This window comes from Musca domestica, unplaced genomic scaffold (assembly GCF_030504385.1).
Source record: "Musca domestica strain aabys unplaced genomic scaffold, Musca_domestica.polishedcontigs.V.1.1 2, whole genome shotgun sequence".
NCBI lineage: Eukaryota > Metazoa > Arthropoda > Insecta > Diptera > Muscidae > Musca > Musca domestica.
In genome coordinates this window covers 21,830,993-21,837,620 of record NW_026712249.1, presented here as the reverse complement: position 1 = coordinate 21,837,620, position 6,628 = coordinate 21,830,993, and positions in this window count along the sequence as shown.

The following is a 6,628-nucleotide window of genomic DNA, read 5'->3' as shown; positions in this document are numbered from 1 at the left end:
AACTGGCACCACTGTTCCAAGTATTCTTTACTTGTCTTATAAAAATCCGCTGCCGCAGTTTTCACATTCTGATCATCAACAGCAACGTCAGTTTTTTGTAATTTTACCAGTAGATTGCGGACGGAATGAGGAAGGAAAATCGAATTCTCTTTAAGTTCTAAGTTATCTCGGAGACGATTAATTTCATTCGCAGACTCTATAGCGGACACGTTTTGTGCGTCCAAAAAAAATATACCAAAATTCAGAGCTGGGATTTTCGAAAAACGTTTTTAAAATAGTAGGGCATTTATCTATGCTCAGAAAATAGGTTTTCAAAGGCTGAAACATTTTTAAAATTCTCTCAAGCGCCGGCATTAAAGCAAGCCACCTTGTTTTACTGTAGCCCAACAGTTTCTGATACTCGGTGTCGGTGGAATCACAGAACTCTTTCAGAACTTCTACCCGAATGCTGTAGATGTAGAAGAATGAATAAATTTTCACAATGATGCATTCGAAGTCAACAGGGAGACAATCTGCGGCTGTTTTGATAGCATTATGAATTATATGGGCTCCACACCCAATCCCAATGAGCTGCCTTCCGACGGATAGGTTCAATTTCGCGTAAACATTATTTATCCTGCTGCTTTTGAAACTCTAAAATCCTGACTCTCACGCCTTCGTATGGTACAAAATAGCGAACTAAAACAGGGAATAATTTTATTGAGCCATGATTGGAAGCATCGGTTAATAAAGATATGCAGTGGGCTTCGTGAAGGTGTTCTTTCAATTCGTCCATCGCCATAGGTGCCAGCACATTTACAACTATAGCTTGTGATTTTGTACGGGCACATCTAAATTTTTGCTCAAAACATGTTTGTATTAGATTTGAAGCACAGTCATTCGAATGAAAACTGTGGTTTTCTTGCACTGTGTGGTACGCCCACGCACCCTCCGCTGCAGCTATATCCAAGTCTTTGGAAGTCGCCAAATTTGTTCTTTTAAAAAAAGAAAGCATTCACGAGCTTGAAGCGGCAGCTTGATCAGAAAGCTTGTGTTTTTCCGATTTTAAATGCTTCTCAATATCACTGGCACCACCATGTCCAACACTAAAATCAGTACGACATTTTTCACACGTAACGTCTGATTCACCACTTCTTTGTTTTATAAATGGATACTTATTTTGCAAAGAAATGTTAAAAGTACACTTGCGCTTAGGCATTATTGTAATGTTACAATCACTAATATTGAAAATAAATTGTTTGACCTTGCTCGCCTTCTCCGACTCCGCGATGAAAAGATACCAGAACAATTTAGAGCGTCTATGCTTAGGGTACTGACAGAGTGACAGAAACTTTTTCTGTTTTATAAGCATTTTTAATTTGGTGATTTCCCTTGTTATGCTGGAGTTAATGTCAACGCCGTCGACGACGCCGAAAAAGTTGAAACAGATTGAACTTTTTCGGCGTCGAATTTCTTACGGCGTTAAGATTAACTGCTCTCATAAAATTTCAGACGATTCAATTTTTTTGACATTTGACGCCGTCGACGACGTCGACATTAACTCCAGCATTAGCATTACAAAATCTTTCGAGTTAATTTTAATGTTAATATTGCTTGAAAAAAACTATGCAAATAAATTATATGTTCACGGGGAAAAAAATAACTTATGTATTTTTCATCAGTATCAATATCCAGTATTTTCGAAAGCGGGACATTTTTGCTCTCGCTGGGGACAGCGGGACTGTCCCGCCCAAAGCGGGACGTATGGTCACGTTAATAATACCCCCAACACATAGTGTTATAGGGTAAAATGACAAATATGGCTATGGCAGAAAAAAAAACAAAATTCAATTCGTATCTACGGTAATGGTTATGGCGTTATGGTATGTTACAAATAATCAATTAAATGATTTTTGTAAACAGCTGTTTTATATGGTTACGGTAATGGCACATGTACCCACACCTTAGTCGGAAGACAGATCCAGAATTCAATGATTCTGAAAATTACCTAAGCAGCATGAAGTCTCCGCATGACATATTTTGTGACACATCATAAAGGGATGCCAGAGCCGCACTCGAATACTGACGATGTTTTTCCTCATAATTTGACATTTATATGCCAAGCAATGATGGCAAGCTGCTTATGTACCCACATCTTAAATATCCTTTAGCAAACCCCAAGCCAGTAGCAAGGTCTGTAACTCATCGAATTATTAATTTTAGACCCAACAAAGTATATATATTCTTGATCAGCGTAAACTTCTAAGACGATTTAGCCCTGTCCGTCCGTTTATCTGGCTGCTAAAACAAATTAAGATAGGAAGCTAAAATTTTGCACAGATCTGCCTTTTGTCTGCAGGCAGGTCAAGTTCGAAGAGGGGCTATATCGGTCCACGATATCGTATAGCCCCCATATAACGGAACCTACCGAAATTCGGTATTTTGATGATTTTAGCCACATTTTCTGAATGGAATTGTCTGAAATTCTATACAAGGTTTTCTTTGTGAGTACGTAACCCCCTTTTCGATATTCTGTATTTTGATAATTCTAGCCATATTTTTCTATGGAATTGTCTGAGAGTTCTTTGTGAGAACTTTAACCCCTGGCAGATTTATCTATATAGGCTAACGATTTCGTATAGCCCCCATGCAATAGTGCCGCCGATATTCGGTTATTTGATGATTTTAGCCACATTTTCAATGGAATCATCTTAAAATCCACACAGGGAGTTCTTTCTGAGTACTTAACCCCGTGGAAGGGAGTTAGCTTAGAAGATAATTGTCTATATAGGTCCACAATATAATATGCCCCCCAATAGTCTGTATTTTGATGATTTCCGCGACATTTTTTAATTTTATTCCAAATGGCGGAGGGAATAGCTGTTTTTTACTTCTTGATGTTACCGTTGTTGTTTGTGCTTTTAAACGTTTTGTTTTTATGAAAATTACCTGAAAGACACTTGTAGTAATTTGAATGAAGCTTAATTTGCTTTACAGAAATATTCCCCATATTTGGCCAGTAAACATCTAAAATGCATGAGTTCCATGTTATCCTAACTCGAATATTTTAAAAATGAAAAAAATGGGTGACCTTTTATCGATATTTTGGTTACTTCCCGAAGTTTTAAAACGCCAACACAAGGGTCTCATACTTTTAGCTCTACTTTCAAAATCTACTCTGTTGTAAAAAAGTTAAATTTGTCTCACAGCGAATCTGAAGTGAAATTTTTTAATCTTTTCATATATTGATATGCATACATACCCACATCATCACCCTATTCTTAATAATTATATTTCTACACACAAATAATTGTCATTCAATGATACACTTTGTTCGTTTTTCTCCTCCTTCTTTGTCATTTGACAACATGACGAATTGAAATTCCCATTTCATAAATTGCCCCCGATTTTGCGGGCATATTTAATGGGTATTCCAAATAAATAATTAAATTTCATTCGAGGTACACTATTTCCAACCATTTAACTATAGTTTATGGCCATTGTTAAGTGTCCAAGCAAATGGTATGGCACATCACCGAGCAACTGGGCGAAGAGGCGACCAACTGATTGATTTTGAATGCCAGACATGTTCATGTTTGTGACCAAGAAAGACAAGACATGAGACATAACATAACAACGGCCATAAACTACAACTCCTACACCAGCAGCACCGCCACCAGCAGCAGCAACAGCCGTCACAAAGAGCTGGAGTGCAATGCCGATAATAAATTATAAAAACATTTAACAGGGAATGCAAGAAGCACGTCCTAAATGAAATGAAACGCACTAGTTTTAAATTTTGTTTCTGCTTAATATATTTGTATTTTTCATTTGTTTTGTTTTAATTTATATTTATTTGGATATTTTTTGTGTGTCATGCAAACTTGGCTTTTTTGTAGTTTTAGCATTATAATTTATACAATTTAATTGTTTTTTCATTTTATCTTTGCGTTTTTTTTTTTTTTTGTAAAATAATAAAAAAAATAAATAATACAACTTAAACATTATAATAATAGGATACATTTTTTTTTTTTTTTTTTTTTTATATATGTCATATAATGCATATTTGTAGGGTTGTTTTTTTTTATTGTATAATATTTTTTTCTTATAAATATTTTTGATTAATTTTATTTGCATTATGTTTCAATGTTTTTTTTTTGTTTGAGAAAATTTTGCATCAAAACTTTTTCGAAAAAAATCGTATACATTTTTCATTGTTTTATTAATTAATTATATTTTTGGGCTTCTTTCATGTTTTTTGATTGGCAAACTATTACATTATTGTGTAATTAATTACATATATTTTGTATTATACTTAAATGTTTAAAACTAATTAATTAATTTTAAATAATTTTTTAAAATTTTCTAAAAAATAATTTTTGGGATATCATGTACAAAAGCAATGCAATAAATTTTTTTTATTAGGGAAATAAAGTTTTGAGGTTTGTAAAGAGCTAGAGATTTGTGCGCTAAAATTTTGGGAAAAAATTATAACAGTCTGACGCTTTCTTTCTAAAAAAATATTCCATTTTTTAAGGCTCCCTTCTAGAGAAAACTAATTTCAAAATCGTCTAATTTTTGAAATTTGAATAAGGCTTTAAAAGTGTTGGCAATGTTCGGAATTTTATAAACTTAGTACATAAACTTAAAAATTTCTTCTGTGTGTGTGTGTGAGAGAGGCAGAATGAGGGACAGCACTACTTCATGGAGATTATGTCAACACTGAGCAGATTTGAACAAGTAAAGAAAGACTTAAAGTCGGGCGGGGCCGACTCTATGATACCCTACACCACTTTGCTAATTTAGTAGAACTCCACATAACAATTAAAAGTTTTTATGGGAGAATTCAATAATATACGCTATGGTTATAATTATAATTTAAAGTTCAAAAGACTAAATATGCCAAAGCATTTGTATCTTTTAAATTCGGACTTGTATTGCCCATTTGGTGCACAATTAATTTGAAATCGTATAAAGTTATATATATGGGAGCTATATCCAAATCGGAAACGATCTCGATAAAATTTGGCAAAGATATTTCGGAGCTGTATTTGATATATTTCCCTGAATATCGTTGTTACGGAGTGCAATAACAAATCGGATGAACAATATATATTGGAGCTATAGCTATATCTGAACCGATATTCACAAATTTGATATACTAGCTTCTAGACTCAATTCGGTCGTAAGTGCCAATTTCCATCCCATTTGGACAAATAATAGACGTTTGGTGCACAATAAAAGGTAAATCGGGCGAAGTTATGTATGGGAGCTACATCCAAATCTGAACCGATCTTAATAAAATTTAGCAAAGGTATTTCTGAGCTGTATTTGGTATATTTCCCCAAATATTGTTGTTAAAGAGTGCATATTACGGCTGCGGAGGATAAAAATAACAAATCGGATGAACAGTATATATGGGAGCTATAGCTATATCTGAACCGATTTCGATCAAATTTGGCATACTTATTTTGAGGCTTAATTTGGTAGTATGTGCAAAATTCCATGCTATTTGGGCTGATATTACACGTTTGGTGCTATAGGGTTCGTCCTTGGGTCAAGCAAATGACTTGTGCAAATTTTCAACTGGATCGGGCAATAAATGCGACCTGTACTTTATTTGTAAAAAAAATGGACAGACGGACGGACGGACGGACATGCATAAATCGACTCAGAATGCAATTCTATGCAGATCATCAAAAAAAAAAAAACTTTGGGTCTATCTCGTTTCCCTTTGTCTGTTACAAACAAATGCGCAAAGAAATAGAAATTTCAAAAGAACGATCTTCATAGAATCGCATTCTGAATCGATCTATGCATGTCCGTCCATCTGTCCATTTATTTTTGTAAACAAAGCACATATCGCATATATTTTCCGATTGAGATGAAATTATTTGTTTGGCCCAAGAACGAACCCTATTGAAATTGGTGAGAATTGGTCCAAATTTATGTATAGCTCCTATAAATATATCATTGTCCAACTTCAATTTCTTGTTCGCCATACTAAATTCAGCCTAAAAATAAATACTTCAAATTTGATGAAAATCGGTCCAAATATAGCTATAGCTCCCATTTATTTATCCAATTGGGTGTTTCAGTTCCTCACATTTGTAATATCAATGATATTTCATACCTGATATCAGATACCAGAAATACCTCTCTCAAGGTCAGTGTAGATTTGTATGTAGTTCCCATACATGTGTTTATCCCATTTTTGGCTTATTGGGCACCAAATGGTTAATATCACCCCAAATAAAGCGGTTTTGGCATCGGTTTTTGTTTCATCCGATTTGGTTCGATTTCATATGCACAGCAATGATATTGTGATATATGAAGTTTCAAGAAAAATGCTGATTGGTTTCGCATGCTATAAGGGTAATACTTATTCAAAATTTTTATTTTCTGTCGGGGAGGTTCCAGAATAGGTGGTTCGCTATTGGGGTGTACGAAGTGTGAAAAAATAGGATATTTTTGCATGTTATGAGCGTAATGGCCATTCAAATGTTGACTGGTTGTCGTATAATTACCAGAAGAAGTAGTCCGTTGTGCCTAGTTTTTATAAAAAATATAGAGTTGGTAGAAATATGGTGATAGAAATACTAAAGGTGTAAGCCAATATTAAACATTTTCGCACCTGACCGACTCCTAA